Below are 10169 nucleotides of genomic sequence, written 5' to 3' on the forward strand. Positions count from 1 at the left end.
GTTACATGTTACTGTTGGACAGCTAGCGCTCTGTTCTGTTCATATGTTACATGTTACTGTTGGACAGCTAGCGCTCTGTTCTGTTCATATGTTACATGTTACTGTTGGACAGCTAGCGCTCTGTTCTGTTCATATGTTACATGTTACTGTTGGACAGCTAGCGCTCTGTTCTGTTCATATGTTACATGTTACTGTTGGACAGCTAGCGCTCTGTTCTGTTCATATGTTACATGTTACTGTTGGACAGCTAGCGCTCTGTTCTGTTCATATGTTACATGTTACTGTTGGACAGCTAGCGCTCTGTTCTGTTCATATGTTACATGTTACTGTTGGACAGCTAGCGCTCTGTTCTGTTCATATGTTACATGTTACTGTTGGACAGCTAGCGCTCTGTTCTGTTCATATGTTACATGTTACTGTTGGACAGCTAGCGCTCTGTTCTGTTCATATGTTACATGTTACTGTTGGACAGCTAGCGCTCTGCTCTGTTCATATGTTACATGTTACTGTTGGACAGCTAGCGCTCTGCTCTGTTCATATGTTACATGTTACTGTTGGACAGCTAGCGCTCTGTTCTGTTCATATGTTACATGTTACTGTTGGTCAGCTAGCGCTCTGCTCTGTTCATATGTTACATGTTACTGTTGGACAGCCAGCGCTCTGCTCTGTTCTGTTCATATGTTACATGTTACTGTTGGACAGCTAGCGCTCTGTTCTGTTCATATGTTACATGTTACTGTTGGACAGCTAGCGCTCTGTTCTGTTCATATGTTACATGTTACTGTTGGACAGCTAGCGCTCTGTTCTGTTCATATGTTACATGTTACTGTTGGACAGCTAGCGCTCTGTTCTGTTCATATGTTACATGTTACTGTTGGACAGCTAGCGCTCTGCTCTGTTCATATGTTACATGTTACTGTTGGACAGCTGGCGCTCTGCTCTGTTCATATGTTACATGTTACTGTTGGACAGCTAGCGCTCTGCTCTGTTCATATGTTACATGTTACTGTTGGACAGCTGGCGCTCTGCTCTGTTCATATGTTACATGTTACTGTTGGACAGCTAGCGCTCTGTTCTGTTCATATGTTACATGTTACTGTTGGACAGCTAGCGCTCAGTTCTGTTCATATGTTACATGTTACTGTTGGACAGCTAGCGCTCTGTTCTGTTCATATGTTACATGTTACTGTTGGACAGCTAGCGCTCTGTTCTGTTCATATGTTACATGTTACTGTTGGACAGCTGGCGCTCTGCTCTGTTCATATGTTACATGTTACTGTTGGACAGCTAGCGCTCTGTTCTGTTCATATGTTACATGTTACTGTTGGACAGCTAGCGCTCTGCTCTGTTCATATGTTACATGTTACTGTTGGACAGCTAGCGCTCTGCTCTGTTCATATGTTACATGTTACTGTTGGACAGCTAGCGCTCTGTTCTGTTCATATGTTACATGTTACTGTTTGACATCTAGCGCTCTGTTCTGTTCATATGTTACATGTTACTGTTGGACAGCTAGCGCTCTGCTCTGTTCTGTTCATATGTTACATGTTACTGTTGGACAGCTAGCGTTCTGTTCTGTTCATATGTTACATGTTACTGTTGGACAGCTAGCGCTCTGCTCTGTTCATATGTTACATGTTACTGTTGGACAGCTAGCGCTCTGCTCTGTTCTGTTCATATGTTACATGTTACTGTTGGACAGCTAGCGATCTGTTCTGTTCATATGTTACATGTTACTGTTGGACAGCTAGCGCTCTGTTCTGTTCATATGTTACATGTTACTGTTGGACAGCTAGCGCTCTGTTCTGTTCATATGTTACATGTTACTGTTGGACAGCTAGCGCTCTGTTCTGTTCATATGTTACATGTTACTGTTGGACAGCTAGCGATCTGTTCTGTTCATATGTTACATGTTACTGTTGGACAGCTAGCGCTCTGCTCTGTTCTGTTCATATGTTACATGTTACTGTTGGTCAGCTAGCGCTCTGCTCTGTTCTGTTCATATGTTACATGTTACTGTTGGACAGCTAGCGCTCTGTTCTGTTCATATGTTACATGTTACTGTTGGACAGCCAGCGCTCTGTTCTGTTCATATGTTACATGTTACTGTTGGACAGCTAGCGCTCTGTTCTGTTCATATGTTACATGTTAATGTTGGACAGCTAGCGCTCTGCTCTGTTCATATGTTACATGTTACTGTTGGACAGCCAGCGCTCTGTTCTGTTCATATGTTACATGTTACTGTTGGACAGCTAGCGCTCTGCTCTGTTCATATGTTACATGTTAATGTTGGACAGCTAGCGATCTGTTCTGTTCATATGTTACATGTTACTGTTGGACAGCTAGCGCTCTGTTCTGTTCATATGTTACATGTTACTGTTGGACAGCTAGCGCTCTGCTCTGTTCTGTTCATATGTTACATGTTACTGTTGGACAGCTAGCGCTCTGTTCTGTTCATATGTTACATGTTACTGTTGGACAGCTAGCGATCTGTTCTGTTCTGTTCATATGTTACATGTTACTGTTGGTCAGCTAGCGCTCTGCTCTGTTCTGTTCATATGTTACATGTTACTGTTGGACAGCTAGCGCTCTGCTCTGTTCTGTTCATATGTTACATGTTACTGTTGGACAGCTAGCGCTCTGCTCTGTTCATATGTTACATGTTAATGTTGGACAGCTAGCGATCTGTTCTGTTCATATGTTACATGTTACTGTTGGACAGCTAGCGATCTGTTCTGTTCATATGTTACATGTTACTGTTGGACAGCTAGCGCTCTGCTCTGTTCATATGTTACATGTTACTGTTGGACAGCTAGCGTTCTGTTCTGTTCATATGTTACATGTTACTGTTGGACAGCTAGCGCTCTGTTCTGTTCATATGTTACATGTTACTGTTGGACAGCTAGCGCTCTGTTCTGTTCATATGTTACATGTTACTGTTGGACAGCTAGCGCTCTGTTCTGTTCATATGTTACATGTTACTGTTGGACAGCTAGCGCTCTGTTCTGTTCTGTTCATATGTTACATGTTACTGTTGGACAGCTAGCGCTCTGTTCTGTTCTGTTCATATGTTACATGTTACTGTTGGACAGCTAGCGCTCTGCTCTGTTCATATGTTACATGTTACTGTTGGACAGCTAGCGCTCTGCTCTGTTCTGTTCATATGTTACATGTTAATGTTGGACAGCTAGTGCTCTGCTCTGTTCTGTTCATATGTTACATGTTACTGTTGGTCAGCTAGCGCTCTGCTCTGCTCTGTTCATATGTTACATGTTACTGTTGGACAGCTAGCGCTCTGTTCTGTTCATATGTTACATGTTACTGTTGGACAGCCAGCGCTCTGCTCTGTTCATATGTTACATGTTACTGTTGGACAGCTAGCGCTCTGCTCTGTTCATATGTTACATGTTACTGTTGGACATCTAGCGCTCTGCTCTGTTCTGTTCATATGTTACATGATTACTCATGGAAACAGTGATTGCTCTCCTCCAGAATTCATGGGCCAGTCCCAAATGGCACCCTATTCCCTATGTAGTGCACAACCTTTGACCAGAGCTCATAGGGCCCATAGTGGTCAAAAGTAGTGCACTGTAAAGGGAATAGAGTGCCATTTACTGGCCTGGGCTGGGGCATGGTTATGTCACCGTAGCTCTGTGACCACTTAAAACCAAGCTGAGCCCACATTTGTTGAACAATAGTAAAAAAGAAACAACAATAGCCTGTCGTATCCACAATGTGTAGATGTTACACCTGGTCACCAGCAGGGGGCGCTGCAGGACCAAACTAAACCCAAAGACCCGAGCAGCTGAACTCCCCTTATCACTGACCACGTTTACATGCACACCAATATCCCGTTATTACTTGTGATGCTCAAGTGTTCTGGTTTTGAGTTGACGCATATAAACATCATATTCCGTTTATAATAACCCTGATAAGCTCCTGTCAGAGTTTTAATAATCCCGAATAAGATGCTTAGGATATGCTGATATTAGACTGGATACTGTGGCATGTAAATGACTTGTGCCTTTACTGTCGTTGTTCGTGTTCTGCCGGGTTCAGTTTATCTCCGTAGTATCACAACAGGATCACCATAATGTACAGTACTAGTGAAAAGTTTAGGACACACCTACTCTTTCAAGGGTTTTTCTTTATTTTACTATTTTCTACATTTTAGAGTAATAGTGAAGACATCAAAACTATGAAATCACACATAGTGTCATCAAGGTAAAAGGTGGCTACTTTGAAGAATTTTTAATATAACATATTTTTCAGAATCTCCCTAGGAGAGGTGGGTGTGGAGTCAGGCGCAGGGGAGCAAGAATTCCAAGAAGGGCGTTTTATTTACTGGTCCACCAAAACAACAGGTACAGGACCACAGATGTAGCCACAAGGAAACAGAAACGCTAGTCGAAAACGGAGGAACACACTCCTCTACTAAACTAACGTGCGGGAAAAACAGTCCCGTGAAAATAAACCTGCTTAACAGGGAAAAACACAACCCAAGCCAACGACAGTAACACAAACAATCCCGCACAAAACCTAGCGGAACCTAAAAACCACTGATTAGCTTTAACTAGACACAGGTGAACACAAGACAGACAAAACCAAACGAAAAAGAAAAGGGATCGGTGGCAGCTAGTAGGCCGGCGACGACGACCGCCGAGCGCCGCCCCGAACAGGGAGAGGAGCCACCTTCGGTGGAAGTCGTGACACATATACTGTATTTTGATTTGTTTAACACTTTTCTTTGGTTACTACATGATTCCATATGTGTTATTTAATAGTGTTGATGTCTTCGCTATTATTCTACAATGTAGAAAATAGTAAAAATAAAGATAAACCCTTGAATGAGTAGGTGTATACAAACTTTTGACTGGTACTGTTTATACTGAACAAAAATATAATCACAACATGTGAAGTGTTGGTCCCATGTTTCATGAGCTGAAATAAAAGATAACAGAAATGTTCCATAGGCACAAAAAAACGTATTTCTCTCAAATTTTGGGCACAAATTAGTTTACATCCCTGTTAGTGAGCATTTCTCCTTTGCCAAGATAATCCATCCACATGACAGGTGTAGCATATCAAGAAGCTGATTAAACAGCATTATCATTACACAGGTGCACCTTATGCTGGGGAAAATAAAATTCCACTCTACAATGTGCAGTTTTGTCACAACACAATGCCACAGATGTCTCAAGTTTTGAAGGAGCGTGTAATTGGCATGCTGACTGCAGGAATGTCCACCAGAGCTGTTGCCAGAGAATTTAATATTAATTTCTCTACCATAAGCCACCTCCAACGTTGTTTTAGAGAATTTGGCAGTACGTTCAACCGGCTTCACAACCGCAGACCACGTGTAACCACGCCAACCCAGGACCTCCACATCCGGCTTCTTCACCTGCAGGATCGTCTGAGACCAGCCACCTGGACAGCTGATGAAACTGAGGAGTATTTCTGTCTGTAATAAAGTCCATTTGTGGAGAAAAACTCATTCTGATTGGCTGGGCCTGGCTCCCCAGTGGGTTGGCCTGGCTCCCCAGTGGGTGGGACTATGCCCTCCCAGGCCCACCCATGGCTGTGCCCATGTCCAGCAATGTGAAATCCATAGATTAGGGCATAATTCATTTATTTCAATTGACTGATTTCCTTATATAAACTAAATCAGTAAAATCATTGAAATTGTAACATTTTGCTTTTAGATTTTTGTTCAGGATAGTATAACGATAGTATAAAATATCACCATAGTACCACCATAGTATTACAATATTATATAGTTTCAGTATAGTATATAGTATCTCCATATTATATAGTACACCATAGTGTATAGTATCACCATGGTATATAGTATTACCATGTTATATAGTATCACCATAGTACATAGTATCACCATAGTATATAGTATTACCATGTTATATAGTATCACCATAGTATATAGTATTACCATGTTATATAGTATCACCATAGTGTATAGTATCACCATAGTATATAGTATTACCATGTTATATAGTATCACCATAGTATCACCATAGAATGTAGTATCACCATAGTGTACAGTAGACCATAGTATATAGTACTACCATGTTATATAGTATCATCATAGTATGTAGTATTACCATAGTATCGCCATAGTGTATAGTATCACCATAGTATAGAGTATCACCATAGTATAGAGTATTACCATAGTATCACCATAGAATGTAGTATCACCATAGTTTATAGTCGACCATAGTATATCGTACTACCATGTTATATAGTATCATCATAGTATGTAGTATTACCATAGTATCACCATAGTATATAGTATTACCATGTTATATAGTATCACCATAGTCTATAGTATTAACATGTTATATAGTATCACCATATTATATAGTATTACCATGTTAATAGTATTACCATAGTATATAGTATCACCATAGTATATAGCATTACCATGTTATATAGTATTACCATAGTATATAGTATCACCAGCGTATATAGTATTACCATGATATATAGATCACTATAGTATATAGTATTACCATAGTGTATAGTATCACCATAGTATATAATACCACCATAGTATATAGTATTACCATGTTATATAGTATCACCATACTATATAGTATCACCATTGTATATAGTAATGACATAGTATACAGTATCACCATAGTATATAGTATCACCATAGTATATACTATCACCATAGCAGCACCATAGTATATCGTATTACCATGTTATATAGTATTACCATAGTATATAGTATCACCATAGTATATAGTTTCACCATAGTATATAGTATCACCATAGTATATAGTATCACCAGAGTATATAGTATCACCATAGTATATAGTATTACCATAGTATATAGTATCACCGTGGTATATAGTATTACCATAGTATATAGTGACACCATACTATATAGTATCACCATATTATATAGTATCACCATAGTATATAGTGTCACCATAGTATATAGTACTCCCATGCTATATAGTATTACCATATTATATAGTATCACCATAGTATATAGTATTACCATATTATATAGTATCACCATAGTATATAGTATCACCATAGTATATAGTATCACCATAGTATATAGTTTTACCATAGTATATAGTATCACCATGGTATATAGTATTACCATAGTATATAGTATTGCCATCGTATATATTATTACCATAGTTTAAAATATCACCATATTATATACTATCACCATATTATATAGTATCACCATAGTATATAGTATAACCATAGTATATAGTATCACCATGGTATATAGTATCACCATAGTATATAGTATCACCATAGTATATAGTAATACCATGTTATATAGTATCACCATGGTATATAGTATTACCATAGTATATAGTATCACCATGGTATATATTATTACCATGTTATATAGTATCACAATAGTATATAGTATCACCATAGTATACAGTAATACCATGTTATATAGTATCACAATAGTATATAGTATCACCATAGTATATAGTATGACCATGTTATATAGTATCACAATAGTATATAGTATTACCATGCTATATAGTATTACCATGTTATATAGTATCACAATAGTATATAGTATTACCATGGTATATAGTAATACCATGTTATATAGTATTACCATAGTATATAGTATTACCATAGTATATAGTATCACCATAGTATATAGTATCACCATAGTATATAGTATCACCATAGTATTACCATAGTATATAGTATCACCATAGTATATTGTATCACCATCGTATATAGTATCACCATAGTATATAGTATTACCATAGTATATAGTATCACCATAGTATATAGTATTACCATAGTATATTGTATCACCCTTTCTTGTTTAGTTGGGAGAAGTTCTAGTTGAAATAGTAACTCAATGTGGACACTGACTGTAGGCCTCATGTAGATTAATGTACTATTAACCCTGTATATAGTATTACCATAGTAACTCAATGTGGACACTGACTGTCGGCCTCATGTAGATTAATGTACTATTAACCCTGTATATAGTATTACCATAGTAACTCAATGTGGACACTGACTGTAGGCCTCATGTAGATTAATGTACTATTAACCATGTATATAGTATTACCATAGTAACTCAATGTGGACACTGACTGTCGGCCTCATGTAGATTAATGTACTATTAACCCTGTATATAGTATTACCATAGTAACTCAATGTGGACACTGACTGTAGGCCTCATGTAGATTAATGTACTATTAACCCTGTCTATAGTATTACCATAGTAACTCAATGTGGACACTGACTGTAGGCCTCATGTAGATTAATGTACTATTAACCCTGTATATAGTATTACCATAGTAACTCAATGTGGACACTGACTGTCGGCCTCATGTAGATTAATGTACTATTAACCCTGTATATAGTATTACCATAGTAACTCAATGTGGACACTGACTGTAGACCTCATGTAGATTAATGTACTATTAACCCTGTATATAGTATTACCATAGTAACTCAATGTGGACACTGACTGTCGGCCTCATGTAGATTAATGTACTATTAACCCTGTATATAGTATTACCATAGTAACTCATGTAGATTAATGTACTATTAACCCTGGCAGAATGAATTGTTTCGTGCATTAAACAGGAGTGGGTAAATGTGATTTATTTAATCTAGAGAAAATGCGAATGTGAGCTTATTAAGGACCGTGTCGTATAGCCTAAACGTCAGCGATATAAAAGCTGACAGTATTTCACTTTCAACCGCGTAAAATATGTTTCCATGACGATCTGTAATACTTTTATAAATGTTGGCCTGTTTTCACAGCTTTCCATTTCCTGAAAAAACGCATCAACAAACTGTTGTCATTTGGAAGTTTTGCTCAGAGAATCTCTCTGGTCCCTAAACGTCTGCCTCTGCGAGAGAAGCAGTATTCTGGTGAGCCTTAATGTAGTATTCTAGAGAACGACTGACAGAAGAGAAGTTGTCTGTATCTAATTACAGACAAGTTGACCTACAAATAGCCTTCAAAATGTCACAAATTAAATCGAAATGAGGTTTAAAACTTTTTTGTCCTGCACCCCATGTCAAAAAATCTTTCGGCCGTCCCTGATCAAATTACGACTATTGGGTTTATACAGGGATACTCGTGAGCAGGATATGAAGGGTACATGTAAACAGCTTATTCTGAATTAAGACCTTAAGGGGAATATGAACTATTATGTTGAATACTGTGGGCATGTAAACATGGTCACTGCTACTCATTCAAGCTAACTCCCAAAAGGTTCACTGTTCCCTTAAAGTTCACGAACCAGGAACTTTTGAGACACATCTTCAAACGGCTTCCCAACCATTTCCTGTCCAGTCCTCCATCTAAGATGAACTGGGTTCTGGTCATTCATCTATACAGGTGTGTTTCCACTCCTATACAGTTGTGGAAGAACAATCATTCTATCCCTCATGTCTAGTTTTTGCAATTTAATTACGTTGCTCCGTGTATCAGCAAAGTTGCTAGAAGTGATGTCACACCTGCAACTGCAACTGAAAATGTTACTTTGTGTTACTCTCAGCCTAAAATGTTGTTCTTTGTGTAACCTCAGACTAAAATGATTGTTCTTTGTGTAATAGTTGTTGATAGGTATCCCTGGCCATTATGGAGACCAGATCAGACCAGCTAAAAGGTTCTGATGTGACTTTGGGAACTTGGAACAAAAACAAGCCCAACAAAGGAATCTCTAAGAAGTGACCTCTGCTGTTCCAGTCATTGGAAACTCAGTGGAAAGGCTGAGTGTTCTGTTCTGTTCAGGCCTGCCATTCTCATCTTTACTGTGTTACTCCTTCATCCCTCTCTCCCCACCCAACCCTCCTCTCTCTCTCTCTTCCTCCTTTCTCTCTCTCTCTAGCCCCCCTCTCTCTCCCTCCATCAATATCTCTCTCTCTCCAACTCCCTCCCTCTCCCCCACCCAACCCCCTTCTCTCTCTCTTCCTCCCTCCTCTCTCTCTCTCTCTCTCTCTCTCTCTCTCTCTCTCTCTCTCTGTCTCTCTCTGTCTCTCTCTCTCTGTCTCTCTCTCTCTGTCTCTCTCTGTCTCTCTCTCTCTGTCTCTCTCTGTCTCTCTCTCTGTCTCTCTCTGTCTCTCTCTCTCTGTCTCTCTCTCTCTCTCTCTCTCTCCCTCTCTCCAGAGTGATGTCTCTTTTATTCCTTTTG

Source organism: Salvelinus fontinalis, chromosome 6 (genome assembly GCF_029448725.1).
Source record: "Salvelinus fontinalis isolate EN_2023a chromosome 6, ASM2944872v1, whole genome shotgun sequence".
In the NCBI taxonomy this organism is placed as follows: domain Eukaryota; kingdom Metazoa; phylum Chordata; class Actinopteri; order Salmoniformes; family Salmonidae; genus Salvelinus; species Salvelinus fontinalis.